We start from the raw sequence: 16573 nt of genomic DNA, 5'->3' as shown, positions 1-16573 counted from the left end.
TATAAATAGATCTTTCACCGTCAAATATTTTACTTTCAACCCTTTAATGGGGGTAATAACAAAAGAAGATCACAAAGTGTAACAGCCCGATTTTGGGTCTAGTCGGAACAGTGGTTTCGGGACCACAAATCCGACGAGAAAAAAAAATGTAATGGCCTGAATTTTCAAAGGTGTCGGAATGGTGATTCGAGATCACTAAATTCGACAAATGAGTAGAAAATATTATTAATTTAGTGAGTATAAGTTAAATGTGAAGTTAGGAAAAATTTTGAAATAGTGAATAGTGCACTAGAAATAAATATTAAAATAATTAGAATCGAAAACGAGGTATTGAGACCTCAGAGATTTTAAACCGAGCCATAAATATTTTTATAAATATTTATGGAGTGTTAAAAAGTTGGTATTAAAGTTTCGTCAAGAAATTTTAAAGTTCCGATAATTAATTGAACAAAAAGGACTAAATTGTAACAAATGCAAAATTATAGTAAATGATTAAATAGCTTAAATGATAAAAGGAAGAGGGCTTAAAAGGAAAATAGACCCAAGGTCTATTTGGGCTGGACGGAAAAGGCAGAAAATCAGGAGAATTAAGGGCAAAATTGGAATATTGCAAAATTTACTTAATAAAGTTAGGACCAAAGTGGAATTATCTAGATTTCTCTTTATTTTTTCTGCATTCTCATCAGCTAAAACACCATGGAAGGGTTTCTTCAAGCTGGTTCTTCATATTTTTACTGCAAGTAAGTTCAATTCTTGATCATTTCTTGAAATTTTTGTATTTTTATGATTTTTACAACTAGACCCTCTTGTTGAATTCATTAGTTTTTGATTTTATAAAAGAAGTTGAAAGTTGATATGAATATGTGCTGGAAGTATATGATGATTTAGCATGAAATTAGAGCTTTAAATTGTTCATATGCTGATTTTATTGAAAGAATTGAATAGAAAGTGAATGTTTGGGACCTAATAGTAAAAGAGTTTGAAGTTAGAGCTATATGTGGAAATTCTGAATTTCAATAGTTGTGAAATAACTTATAATGTGTAGGTAAAGTATTAATTGTGATAATTATATCAATTGAGGGGTTAATTGAGAAAGGACTGAATTGTATAAACTGTGAAATTTGGGGCAAAATAGAAATCAACATTTTGCACTAAAACAGTTTTGGACAGCAGCAGTAGTCTAACTTTGAAAAATCACCAAAAATTTTATAGATTTAATTAGAGGATGAATAAAATATGAAATTAAAGCTTATTGAGTCTAGTTTCTTATAAAAGAAACGGTGTAAGCAATGACATTGTAAATCATGAGATATAATGGATTTTGTGAGACAAGGTCAGAATGAATTCGGGTTTCCCTGTTCTGACTTTGGAAAATCATTAAAAATTGTACAAAAATGATTATGAGTTATAATTTATATGGTTAGAATCCTTAATGAGCCTATTTTTAGAATAAACAAACGAAAACATCATCTGAATTCTGTACAATTAGATAATTCATTTTTAGTGAATAGTGGTCGGAATTGTGAGACAGCAAAACAGAGGAAACTTTAAAGAATAAACTGTATTAATTTGCTGAATCAAAAATTCTTAAAATTTTATAGTAAGAAGATATGTGAGTCTAGTTTCATGTAAAATTTGCGGATCTTAATTTGGAGCTCTGTAGCTCCGGATAAAAATAATTTAGTGACTCTGACTCGAATAAACAGCTTTGAATATACATGTGAGTGAATAGTGAAATTATAGTTAATGTTGTTTAAGTGTGTTATATACATTAAGGATGTGGAATGGAGAGGAGGAGGAGGAAAATTTGGAAAATATATGAATGATTGGTGTATAATTGGTCAAATGCTTGATTATAATTGATAAATGATGAAATAGAGATGATGCTTATATTTGTGCATTATTGGTCATGGTTTAAGTTCATGTGTGAAAATAAAATTTCATTGTATGTGTGTACGATATATTTGGTATATGATTTGGAATGAAATAATGTCATGAATGGTTTGAATTGAATTATTGAATTGAACTGGAATATTGAAATTGGTGAGTGATATGGATTTTATTGGAATTGAAACTGAGAAAGTGCAAATTGATATGTGAGACGACATCGAATCAATTACGAATCTTGAATATTGTTATGTATATTGCATTGAATTGTGAAATTACTGAAGTAATAAATTATTGTAATACTGTGAAACTGATTGAAATAAGTAATTTATAATTGATACTGAACTAAGATGAAAAATTGTACTGAAAGTGAATTAAATACCCTATCAACTCGTCGGGCTAGTCGGATATAGTTGGCATGCCATAGGGTATGGAAGAGTACGGGTAATTGCTTGCCATCGATTAGGCACTTATGTGCCGACTCATCTTATATTATCGATTCGGCACTTTGTGTGTCGAATCGTTATTCTTATCTTTATCGACTTCGGTACATTTTGTGTGTCGAATCTTTATTCTTTATCTTTATCGACTCGGCACTTTGTGTGTCGAATACTATTACTGTAACACTCTTAACCCGTATACGTCGATAAATTAGGGTTACGAAGCGTTACCAGATAAAACGCAACTTAACACGGACATTCAATAGAATTCAAGAATTTTACATTTATATTAAATTAGTCAAATATGAAGTAAGTATAATTATAAATTTTACTTTAACCTTTTATAACAAAACATAATAGTTCAGTTCAGTTAAACCGTAAGAAAAATAAGCTAGTTTCATATGGCTATTAATTATATATATACAGTACATTAAAGTACGACTCCCTAAAATTTTATTTAGCCTATACATGCCATAAGTTAAAATTTAAACGTTTTAATACCGAGATAGTAGATAGAGTGATGATCTTCGCTAACGATCCCCGAGTCTGCAGCTTGGTTTTTAACTATAAAACAAATGGACAAAAACAATCAAAGTAAGCTTTTATAGCTTAGTAAGTTTATAGCATATCTACAAGTTTGCTACCCTAGCACGTTTCTTTGTCTGCCGCCGCTGGTAGAAGTCTTTGTTTTTCTTGTTCGTGTGGAACTTTTGTTCTTTGATTTCTGTGTTTCCCAGTTGTTTTTTTTACCGCATCAGGAAGTGGATCCATAGTAGTGACCTGGAAAAGATGGAGAATGAATTAGCCCACTTGTCAATCAATGAGGAAGAAGAGGATGCAATTCTCATACCAACAGATCCAAATCGGGAAAAAGAGGGTGAGTTTTTTCAACTTGTGGGATGTTTTCTCACAGCTAGTATGATTCATTTTTCTGCTATGGAAAGTACAATGGCAAACTTGTGGCATCCGGTTCGGGGTGTTCGAATTCGAGATCTGGGGGAAAGAAGGTTTTTGTTTCAATTTTTTCATGCTATGGATATGGACAGGGTGTTAAAGGGTTCACCTTGGACCTTTAACAACCATCTGCTGATTCTTTACAAATTAAAAGTTGGAGAGGATCCGTTACAAGTCCCTTTAGTTTTCACACCTTTCTGGGTTCAGATCCATGAGGTGCCAATTGGCCTATATTCCGAAAATTTAGCTACGCAGATGGGGAATTTTTTGGAATATGACGTTTCAAACTTGGGGAAAGAAAATAGGAACTTTATGAGAATTAGGGTCCAAATTGATGTAAGGCGTCCTTTGAAAAGGAGGAAACAAATTTTATATGGGGAGAGACGTTCATACGTCACTTTTAAGTATGAAAGATTGTCACTCTTTTGTTTTTTCTGTGGAAGATTGGGCCATAGGGATTCGTTCTGCGAAACAAAAATGAATATTAGAGTAGAAATCGCAGATTTGGGATGGGATCTTTCTATCAAAGCACAATCCCAAAGGTCACTATCAATGAAGAGTATCTGGTTACGGGAGGAAACAGATGATGATAGTGGAGGTCTTGGTGAAGAAAATACAGAGGTCCAAATGGAGAAACAGAAGATAGGGGGAAAATTAAGATTTGGGAAGATTGTTGATCAAATCCTTGGTCTTAATCTGGAATGAGGTATATGCTGCGTAGGCCAAGGAAATGGAAATGGCACAAGTATTATGATGGAACATGATTTGGAGGAAGTTGCTATTATAGGTGAGGAAGGAAAAAAGAGATCTAGAAGGGAAATTGAAGATTGTGCAGGAAGAGAAGAGAAGGACAGTTTGATGGTAAGAAGCAGGAAAGTGGTGGAAATCAATCATTTAACATCGGCGGCTGCCAAATGGCAAGCCGACCGGACACAATAAAAATACTAAGTTGGAATGTCTGTGGATTGGGGAATCCACGGACAGTTCGAAGACTTCAGCATTCGCTGAAGAATTATAATCCCCAAATTGTCTTCTTCATGGAGACCAAGCTTTGTAGAAATCGGATGGAAAGAATTCGTCGTAGATGTGGTTTTGCGAATGGTATAGAGGTGGATTCAAAGGGTACTAGAGGAGGGTTGTGTTTGTCGTGGCAAAATGATACTAATGTTACGCTCCAGAATTTTTCTAAAAGACATATTGATGTGATGGTGGCTGATGATGAAAGAGATACTTCATGGCGACTTACTGGGTTTTATGGGTCACCATATGCGCACGATAGAGAAGATTCATGGGCAGTGCTAAAAAGTCTCCGAAAAAACGAAGAAATCCCCTGGTTTGTGTGTGGAGATTTTAATGAGATTATGTACGGCTTTGAAAAAAAAGGAGGTTTGCTGAGAGATGAAAAAAGAATGGAGATGTTCCGTGAAACTTTAGAATTTTGCCAGTTGACTGACGTGGGATATTCTGGTAGATGGTTTACATGGGAAAGAGGCAATTTACCGGAAACATGCATACAAGAACGACTGGACAGGGGTGTAGCAAACGAAAATTGGATTTCTATGTTCCCTATGGTGAAGGTTCAACATCTGGTTCACTCTTTCTCTGACCACTATCCTTTATTAATTAACACAGCTAAAGAAGATAAACGAAGACCGAAAAGCCATTTCAAATTTGAAGCCTGGTGGATATTGGAAGACTCTTTTCTGGATGAAGCCAAACATATATGGGAAACAGCTTCTGGGAGTTTTTTACAGAAATTGGAAAGCTTAAGAGCAGGAATGGAAGACTGGGCGGGACGAGTAAGGAAAAGGAAGCAGGGGAAAAAAGATATTTTATCAACAAAGCTATTAAAACTGATGGAAGAGGAAAGGGACGATAGTAATATGGCTGAGCTGATTGATTCAAAGATTCAATTAAATTTTGAAATTGAAAAGGATGAAAGATACTGGGAACAAAGGGCAAGACAAAACTGGCAAGACTAGGTGACAGGAATACAGCCTTCTTTCACAGTCAAGCAACGCAAAGGAAGAGGAAAAATACGATACACAAATTACAAAGCGATTGCAAAGTGGTAACAGACGACCTTCAAGAAATGGGAAGCATAGCACGGCCCTACTTTCAGCACTTATTTAATACAGCCAATCAGGCGAATTTTGATAATTTACTTACGAGAATTGATCGATGTGTTGCTGAAGAAGATAACCGAAAGCTTACAGAACCATATACAAAAGAAGAGGTTAGAGAGGCATTATTTAAAATTCATCCCACGAAGGCTCCCGGTGAAGATGGCTTCCCGGCTCTATTTTATCAAAAATGTTGGCACTTCATTGGAGAGGAGGTTATGGCATTTTGTTTACTTCATTTAAATGGCGGAATGGAGGTTAGTTCAATCAATTTAACGCATATTGTTCTTATTCCAAAAATTAATGACCCTGTTAATATGACGCATTTTAGGCCAATCAGTTTATGTAGTGTTATTTATAAAATCATGGCTAAGGCTATTGCAAATAGATTTAGAGGGATTATCAATAAATGTATTGACAGTGCCCAAAGTGCTTTTGTACCGGGAAGATTAATTTCAGACAATGTATTGCTGGCCTATGAATTATTACATACACTGAAACAAAAAAGAATAGGGAAGAAGGGTTTTATGGCAGTTAAACTTGACATGAGTAAAGCCTACGATAGGGTTGAATGGGATTTTATTCGGGAAATAATGCTGAGGATGGGTTTTGCCACAAAATGGATTGATTCTCTTATGAATTGTATGTCGACTGTCTCTTATCAAGTTGTGGTCAATGGTAGTATGGGTGAAACTTTCAATCCAAAAAGGGGACTGAGACAAGGGGATCCACTGAGTCCATTTCTGTTTCTAATTTGTGGAGAGGGATTATCTAGTCTGATGAGAATAGCTTTAAATAATGGGGCAATTAAAGGAGTCAAGGCAAGCAGAAGTGGCCCACATGTGACACTTATTATTTGCAGATGACTGCATTTTATTCGGGGAAGCGTCAAGTAAAGGAGCTACAGCGATTAAGGAGATCCTGAAGGAGTATAAGCGATGTTCGGGTCAGTGTGTGAATTTTTCTAAATCTACCGTTTTCTTTAGTAAAAACACTTCAGAGGAAGAAAGAAGTTCAGTTGTACATTTGCTGGGTGTTCGAAGTTCAGATGAGCCGGAACGTTATTTGGGTTTGCCGAATATGGTTGGACGAAAAATGAAACAATCTTTTGGGGTCTTGAAAGATAGATTTAAGAAGCGTATTGAGAATTAGAGTAACCGGTTTTTGTCACAAGGGGGAAAAGAGGTTTTCATAAAAGCTGTTTTTCAAGCCATACCGACATATTCAATGACATGTTTTTTAATACCAAAATCAATATGCGAAGATCTGGAAAGTATTGTTGCAAAATATTGGTGGCAGAAAGGTCGTGGAAAAGGGGGTATACATTGGTGCTCGTGGAAAAACCTTTGTCTTTTAAAGGAAAACGGAGGAATGGGTTTCCGAAAGCTTAGTCAGTTTAATATTGCCTTATTAATAGCGAGGATGGCGTTTAATAAATTATCCAGATTCCCTTTTAGCAAGAGTGCTTAAAGCTAAATATTATCCACGGACGAATTATCTAAATGCACAGTTGGGAAACTTACCATCTCTTACCTGGAGGAGCATTTGGGCAACGAAAGGAACCCTTCTCAAAGGGCTAAGATGGAGAGTGGGGGCAGGAACCGCAATATCCATTTGGAATGATCGATGGATACCAGGGATTGAACCTGAGATATGGCAGAACAGAGAAAGAAATGGAGGGTTAAACTTAGTATCAGACCTAATTGACAGCACAACCAAGACGTGGAAAGTAGAAACAATTACAACTACCTTCCAAAGGGATGTCGCCCAGAGAATTCTGCAGATTCCTTTAGCAAGAATAGACTGTGAAGACATGTAGGTGTGGAAAGGTGAACAATCAGGTGAGTTCTCAGTTCGGAGCGCATACAAACTATTACAAGAAGCTAGTCTGGAGCCTAATAGTTATTTAGTACATACCAAAACTAAAGAATTTTACAAGAACCTATGGAATTTACAACTACCACAAAAGATTTTAATCCTTATATGGAGGATTTCCTGGAACCATATCCCATCCCTGGCTAATCTGAAATATAAAAGAGTAACTGCAAACTCCAGATGCCCTCGTTGCGAATCTGAGGAAGAAGATAGCGATCATGTGTTTCGAAAATGTCCTGTAAGCATGGAAGTATGGATTAGACTCAATATGACGTGGGTAACATAATATACAAGTCAGAATGTCTGGAGTTGGCTCACCTGGGTCTTTGATAAAGGAACAAAGGAGCAGACTCGATTGTTTTGTTGTGCTCCATGGGTTTTATGGGGCTCGCAGAATCAGATGATACATGAGAAGAAAGCCATATCAGGATTAGATCTTTCACAGAAAATACAGAGTTATCTAATGGAACTTGAAGGAAGTAGGGGAAGTAGGATTTCTCACGCGTCTACTGAAGCTGCAAGACGAGACAGAGATACAGCAAGGGAGATAATATAGTTTGATGCAGCCTTTGATATCAGGAACTTTAGATCGGCGTCAGGAATGGTTGTTCGGGATCAAGATGGTGTGATTAGAGCCTCAAAGTCAACTTTGCACTTCAACATTTCATCTCCGTTTGTTGCCGAAGCATATGCATGTTTGGAGGCAACCAAGTTAGGTATCAGCATGGGGATAGAATCAGTCACGATTATGGGGGATTTGAAAACAGTTATTCACAAATGTCAATCAACAACAAAGGACAAATCTGTTATCGGGACGATTATTCATGATATTCAGAGTAATAGATCTCGTTTTCAGAAAATTGCTTTCAGATTTATTCAAAGAACAGAAAATGGCCAAGCTCATATTCTCGCAAAAGATGCACTTACAAAAGGGGAAGAGGTATACTTGATAGCTCCAGAAGAAAGACGAGCACAAAATCCAAATTGAAGAGAGACGAGGAAGAAAAAATGAAACGGTAAAAGAAAGCAAAGAAGGAGATTTCTTGGAAGTTGTTGCTATCTTTTTGAAACAGACCTGATGTTCTTTTGAAATGAAAAGGCTAGAAGAGTAATGGATATAGGCTGTTTGAAGTGACTGGGGAAATGACGGTTGGTTTTTATGCTTCTTTTATTTTATTTGTTATTTAATTAGGTTTTTTTTTAAAGTCTGAACATTTTAGTCGGTTGGTTTATGGGTTGTTTTAATTTGCAGACTATGCCTTTGTTTTTAGACCAGTAAGCAATGTTATGGGTCATTTTCTTGTGTTTTCTTTTATATATTATAATACCCTATCAATTATTCAAAAAAAAGAGTTTATAGCATATCTAAAATACATATAAACGAACATATGTATAAACATTATATGTTTATAATCAAATTCTGAACATAATCATTAATTGCATATACTAATTTCTAATATACTTATCATTTGCATTTCATCGAATGCATATCTATGATCTTTCAAATACATAAGTCAAAAGCTTATATTTTTACTTATCAACTACATGAACCAAATGCACATTTATACTTTTAATCCACATGTGCTGAATGCATACATGTATATTCAACAATTTTCATAACAACCAATATATGTGCCTATTCACTAAACACATAGATCCAAACATTTATATGCTCATCAAATACATATAAATAAATGTTCATATACTTATCCATTACATATAACCAAAATCATATATATATATATATCAAATGCATATAATCACTTAATTTAACAGATTTACCGGCACTTAGCCTACTAGGCTTATAGCCTGATTCAGATCACCGACACTTAGCCTGCTAGGTTTATAACCTGATTCAGATCACCGGCACTTAGCCTGCTAGGTTTATAACCTGATTCAGATCGCCGACACTTAGCTTGCTAGACGTATAGTCTGAATAATTTCACTGGCAATAAATCCGATTGGTACTGAGCTTTAACAAAAGAATCTCAATTCACAGAAGTTGTATCTCATATTTGTATATAAAATCCACATAAAATTCAGCTCAATATTCATAACTTATATCTTTAAAACACATGGATATATATAAATCACAATCATCAAATCTAACTTAAATAATTCAATAATTCAACGAAACACATTTATATATATATATATATATATATATAACCTCATACTTTAGATTCCACTACTAATATCATAAGATTTAACTTATAATATCTTGTGTACTTTTAACATTTGAATTCCATAAATACCTATATAATTTCATATACCTTTTCAATACAAGATCTTATACATGTACATATATACATATTGAATCTAACAAATATATATTACTCTATGCTTATATTCAAACAAGAACTTGTACTTTTATACATTATACACATACATATTCAAATTAACACACATATATATAAATATAATTTCATAACTATACTCAATATAATTATTTATTCATATATATATATATATGTTTATTCAATCCAACTTATACAAATATTTGATACATACATATATATATATATATATCTTTATATATATCTATTCAACATCATGTAAACATATAAAACAATTAACATTAACTAAATTAAAACTTTATTGACATATATACATACCTATGTTCAAATACATCACATGCCTATAGTTCCATACCTAAATTATTTACAAAGACATTGATGTATATATATTTGTATATTCATACTCATTCGAACCTAACACATATATATACATAATTTTCATACTTCTCATTCGATTTATATACTTTTAATTTTAACTCAACATAAATACATTTGATATTCATACATGTAATATAAACTGATTTAATAAAATTAAATAGCTAATAAACTTACCTCCGATATCAACGGACACGATTGACTATTCAACTACTTTCATTTTTCCCCAATCCAAATCCGTTTTCTTCGTTTCTCGATCTAAACATATTCAAATTTAACCTTTTTATTCATCAAAACATTCAATTAAATCCAAAAATACATAAATGGGAAAATTACCATTTTGCCCCTAACATTTTACACTTTTTGCAATTTAGTCCTTTTTGCTCAAAACACAAAATACACAAAATTTGACTACACTCCTTTAGGGCCGAATATTCCTAGTATCTTTACAAGCCCACACATTTCATTTATTTCACACTTTAACCCCTCAAAAATTTATTTTTACAATTTAACCCTAATTACTCAAATTCATCAAAAATTCAAAGACAAAACATATTAATCTTTCACATATCTTTCATATTTCATCATCAACTATCACAAAGCTCAAGCATTCATCAATGGTACATTTCAAAATCATCAACAATTCATAAAATTAAGGCATGGGTTTTAAAGTATTCGAAGCAACAATCTCAAAAACGTAAAAATTATCGAAAACCGAACAAAAACGAACCTTGAATTTAAGCTTGAATATGGCCGAAACTTGACTAAGCTTTAATGGCTTTCTTCCTTCTTGGTTTCTGCTAAGAAAGATGATAATAATCTAATGTTTTTATGCTTTTAACTATCTTATATTATAATATTTATTAATTACTAATTTAGCCTTATTTAAATAAATATAACTTATATATATAAATAGGTTAGTTTTGTCCTTAGCCAACCACTAACTATTTAGTGGTCTAATTGCATGTTTAAACTTCCAAATAAAAAGACAATAACAAATAGATACTTTTAGCTTTAACCCCTAAATTTTTATTTTTACGCGATTAAGTCCTTTTTATTTAACCAGTTACTCAAACAACAAAATTTAAACACGAAAATTTCACACAATCAAATTCACACATAGTAAACTCCCAAAGTAATATTAAAATATTTTTTGACTCAGATTTGTGGTCCCGAAACCACTATGTCCGATTAGGGTCGAAATCGGTCATCACGATATCTTATCTTGTTATCGATTGGCACTTTGTGTGTCGAATCGTTATCATTATCATTACATTCAGCACTTTGTGTGTTGAATATCATTCTATCGCTACCGTTATCGACATTCTTGATCTTGGTGTGTTTAGTTGGAATTCGTGTATCCGTCGAGTCCGAGTCAAGTTAATAGGGGCAAATGAAATAAAGTTACTGATAAAACTAAATCTGAATGATAAGACATATGTGAAAAGTGAAATTTGAAATAAAGAAATAAGAATGATAGTTATATATAATTAGTTGATAATATTAAAAGATTGAATTGTTTATTAGTAGTGATAATTGAAATGAAAAGTATGTGTGTGAATTAATGTCGATAATGATAAATTTTATGAAATAGATTTTGATAATATAAAATGATGTAAAATGAGAAGTGAAAATGAAATAATTTGAAATGAATGTGAAATAATTACTAAAAACTAATGTTGTAAGGTTTAGATATGAAATAGAATAAGTTATTGAATTGAGAATTTCATAAACGTGTTAATGAATGGTATAGTCAATAAACATTGAATTAAATGGTAATTACGTATTAGTGTTAAACTTAGTGACATTGAATTGTACGTGAATTAAATGGAAAATTGCTAGTGATATGATTTAAATTGTGAGCATGAGAAATTGCAAATTGAATGAAATGGAAATGAAACATTGACTTGCATGAGTATGTATCGGGTCTCATAGGCCATATTTATTAAGATTATAATATTTTGAGGATATATTGTGAAAAGTTATAAAAGCATGTTAATAATTTTGAAGTTTTTAATTTAGATGAAATTTTATAACTCGGTTAAATACATTTACAAGTGTATGTGTTCTGGTAATGCCTCGTACCCTATTCCGGTGTTGGATACGGGTAAGGGGTGTTACACAAAGATTATAAATAAATATAAATTAATAACACAATTCTCTCTTTTTCATCCTTTCAAAATTAAATATTTATAGCAATAGTGATTCATATGAAATATAATATTTTCCTCATTCACAATTTCAATATAAGATCTATTATAAATATCTTTTAAAACCAATGGATTAACCATTACAAGATATCAATATATTAGCTCTTCTAGAGCTTTTGATTAATTTTGTACTACCAAATATTTGAATAATATTTGTTTGTTTTAGTACCAAATAAGATAAATATTTTCTATCTATAATGATAGAATTTATTACTACATTCTCATATCTTTCCTTAAAGAATATTAATGTAAACAAAATATCTGGGCATACGTCACATATGTGACAAATAATCTTTCATATCACATTTATAACATAAGTTATCTTTACCATTTGAAGAGTTATCTTGAAACCTCTCATTGTTCTCTTATTTATTATTATGTTCCAACTTTTAGTGGTCCATGATTATATCTTTTATTTTCTTTATGTTTGCATTCACTTCAGGGAATGCATCCATTAATTCTTTATTTCATAATCACCATCGCAAAACATGTATGGATTTCAAATCAAAATTTATTTATTCATGTTGTCATGATTAGTCTCCAATCACACCCTCAATTAAAACAACAATCATGATTTCTATATTTTCATTTTTCAAAATTGTTATGTACTACTACATTTACTTCAGGGAATGAAGCAAAACTAGTGGGAAGAATTTCATAGTTTTTCATTTGTAACTTATTATTTTGCTTAGCCACTAGAAGGTATGAGATCATTCGAAAATACTGTTAAAGTCATTTTCATAATATTGCTACTGCAGGAGCACATTAGATATTTCAATCATATAGTGTAATGTATTCCTTCGTGGAATATATATAATACAAATACATGAGTATCTCATGTTATTTATATATATATATGGTTTTAATGTAAAACACATGAATGTTTTATTCAACATATATTTTCTTGATCTGAAACATAATATTATATTTTATAAAATTTTGCATCATAGGAACTAAAATATAAGCTATTAAAGAGTTTTTTACGTTTGATGCAATATTAGCTCTTCAGAGCATATAATAATTTTATTGTATAACCTTAATGAATGTTTAATTTATTTTAAATAAAATTTTATTTATTCATATAAAAATAAAATGAATAGGTATAAATAAAACATATATTAAACGTAACAAATAATAAATTCATGTCACTAATAAATCATTGTGGTTAGATAATATATTTTATATATGTCAAATTAAAATAACTTTACAGCTATAAAAGTTTAAACATCAACATTTTCTAACATCCACCTCTTATGACATTATTTCATCTCAAATTTTACAATGATATGAAATTATCACAAAGCAGTGAATATCTCAAAGTTCATTACAAGTAAGTATTTTTACTCACATTCCGCAATAATCATATATCTTAATCAAAATTAAAATCAAACCAGTCAATTCTATTAAAAATAAAAAAATATTTATCTCCACATAAAAATCCCAATAACTAGATGCGTGAAGGGTTTTATAAATTTATAGAGATACGAATAGTGAATTATATAAATTGAACTTTTAATAGAAATCAAATCAAATTTCAAAAGAAGTTGATTAGATTGACTTACATGGATGAGAAGTAGTGATTATAAACATCATTTATAATAAAGAGAAAGAGATCATCTCAAGCAAATATCAAAAACAAACTTTGAGAGTAGATCTTATTTCTCGGTTTCATATAGATAACGGTATCAAATCTTTCACCATCATTAAGAACAAAAAGTAAAATAAGTTAATCAAAACAATGATAACGTATAATGAAAGAAGAATGAAAAATAATAATCAGATATGAAACATTAAATAAAAGAGACTTCTTGTAAAAATTTTGCATCTTGCCGTCAAAGATATTAGAAATCATGGAGGATAACTTTAATCATCGATAAAAGAAACTATCACTTTGAGCAAGATTGTGCTGATAACGTGTTATAAAATAAATAGAGATGGAGAGAACAAAGAAAATATGAAAGCAATAGTAAATGTACTTTATTGATCAAAAGGGATGATTATAATGCTTCATCAGAGTCTCTATTTATAAGCATAAGAAGTATGAAAGAAGTAGAGATCTAATTCTAATAACTATTAGAATTTAAAGTATACCAAAACTTTATCTTGATCATGATGGATGTCCACTTAATAAGATATTCATAACAATAACTTCTTTTTTAATTGAAATATTTTGATCATAATTAATTGTTGATTTTTTAAGATTACTATTATCATCTTAATAGAGATTTTACATGGAAAAATTAAATTAGGCAAACTCGAAATTCTTAAATAGAAGAGTTAATCTTTAAAGAAATTTGATATTAAAATGTCTTTGTATGATTTTTATGAATTTATAAAAAACCCTTATCAATTAATGAATAAATGAATAAAAAACATGATTTTTAGAGATCATAATTTTAGCACTACATCTAACGATTTCAAAAGATTTATATAATATATATAGCTTCGTATTAATAGTTAGTATTTTGTGTTTGTTTTAAAGATTTATCGAATCAACTAGATATTAGATTATACACGTTATGTTATATAAAAAAATTTTCATAAGAAGATTATTTGAAAATCTTTTAAATAGTTATTTTAGAAGAAGCAATGATTATAATTGGTTGTATATGTTTATATATTATGACTTGTTTAGGTTAAAACTTATGAATTGGAGAACATTTTACTTTGTTCAATTAGAAACCAATTTTTAGTTCAATTTTGTAAGTAATGTGTTTAATAATACAATGAAAATGAAAATTTTAACATTTAATTATTTTAATTGTGTTTGATAATTATATTAATTTTTACCTAATGTAAAATTTTCGATAAAAAGAATTGAAGATGATTAGTAGATAGCTACTTATCATTTAATGTTGAAAATATTAAGTTGATTTTATTTTTTAAAGTCTTATTTTTGAAACAAATTATTTATTTATTTTATTAAAAATTAAAACATTCAAGTTATTAGTTTGCTTTTCTGGCACGATTCTTTTGTCTACTATTTTGGCACAGTTTGGGGGGGGGGGGGGTTTACGATTTTTCTTATGGCGTTTTTCACTTTGACTGGTTTTGTTTTCTGGTAGATCTCGTTTGAGTGGATGCATGATGGGCAGTGGTGGTGATAATGGTGAGATGGAGAGAGTTATGATAGAGCTTTCGCTTGATGGGGGAGAAAAGGGATGGAAAGTGGATTTGGGTGGATCTCAAAGGGCGGTTGAGGACGATCTGTGTATGGTGGGAAGATTTTTAACCGCAAGTGTTATTCAATTTCAGGCCATGAAGACGACCGTAGACAATCTTTAGCAACTTCACGATGGCATGACAATTTTTGATATGAGGGACAAGAGGTTTCTATGCCAATTCTATTATGAAATTGATTTTGACAGATTCTTGGCAGAGAGTCCCTGGACCTTTAATGGTCATATGTTGGTCTTCTACAGATTCTACTAGTTTTTGTGGATTTTTGGGTTCAGATCCACGATTTTCCATCTGGGTTGGTTTTGGAAGTCATGGCTAGGCAGTTTGGCAATTTCATAGGAACATTTTTAGACAATTATATGAAAATGATGGGTACTGGCTATAGGGGTTTCATACAGATCGGGGTTCGGATTGATGTAAGGGGACTTTTGAAGCGGAGGAAGAAAATTATATTATCACAAAATCACAGTCTATATGCTCGATTTCAATACAAATGATTGTCTATCTTTTGTTTTCTATGTGGCTGATTGGGGTACTCGGAAGGTTCTGTCCTATAAGGATAATTCATGGAAAAAGAGACTTGCCTCTAGAATAGGATCTGTCGATTAAAGCTACTCTTAGGAAGGATAAGATTGGGAAAATTTGTTGGCTTAAGGACAAGGGTGTTGTTTTCAAGATGAATGAAGTGCGGAAATCTTCGTATAGTGGCTCAGTGGTTAGTCTGAAGGATGTTCGAGGCTTCTTCCAAAAGAGTACTTTGGTAATTCATATTGATATTACTTTGGGGTTGAATTTCGGGAGGTGGCAAAATTGTATTACTAAGGGTATAGAAAATGACAACCCAAATCTGAACTTGGTGGAGAAGGATTTCTTAATGGAAGTCAGGGAGTGGAAGAGATGATCGCGTAAGTCTGGGTTTTCCACAGTTTCTGTAGGAATGGATTCTAAGGACACCTTTGTTGAGCATATTACCTTTTGATGCTTTTGGAATATCGACTAGCTCTGTAGACAGAGTAGTTGGGCACCACGAAACTCCAAAGTTAAAATGCCTGAGGGTTGGGGAACTCTCGGGTAGTACGACGCCTTCGACATATGTTGAAGGGGTTGAACCCAAGTGTGGTTTTTTTCATTGAAATGAAGCTACAGAGTAGTCAGATGGAGAAGGTTCATAGAAGGTTGGGTTTTTCTTGTGGTATTGAGGTTAGTAGTGATGGGTCGATGGGAGGTTTAGT

The 16573-nt window shown here is 31.9% G+C and overlaps 1 long non-coding RNA gene across 2 annotated transcripts; it reads right to left on the bottom strand.

The window, feature by feature from the left end:
- Positions 1-2973: 2973 nt before the first annotated feature.
- LOC128034963 (uncharacterized) lies at positions 2974-7467 on the bottom strand. 2 transcript variants are annotated; one of them, XR_008191335.1, is made up of 3 exons: positions 7151-7467; positions 6928-7050; positions 2974-3107 (listed from the first exon to the last, which is right to left on the bottom strand). It is a non-coding gene; the product is annotated as an uncharacterized LOC128034963 (long non-coding RNA). The 2 variants fall into 2 exon arrangements; XR_008191334.1 differs by having other exon boundaries at positions 7154-7467.
- Between the last annotated feature and the right edge of the window lie 9106 nt (positions 7468-16573).

The sequence above is a fragment of the Gossypium raimondii genome, chromosome 11 (assembly GCF_025698545.1).
Source record: "Gossypium raimondii isolate GPD5lz chromosome 11, ASM2569854v1, whole genome shotgun sequence".
NCBI lineage: Eukaryota > Viridiplantae > Streptophyta > Magnoliopsida > Malvales > Malvaceae > Gossypium > Gossypium raimondii.
Note: the sequence above shows the minus strand (reverse complement) of the source record. Positions and strands in the feature narration are given on the sequence as shown.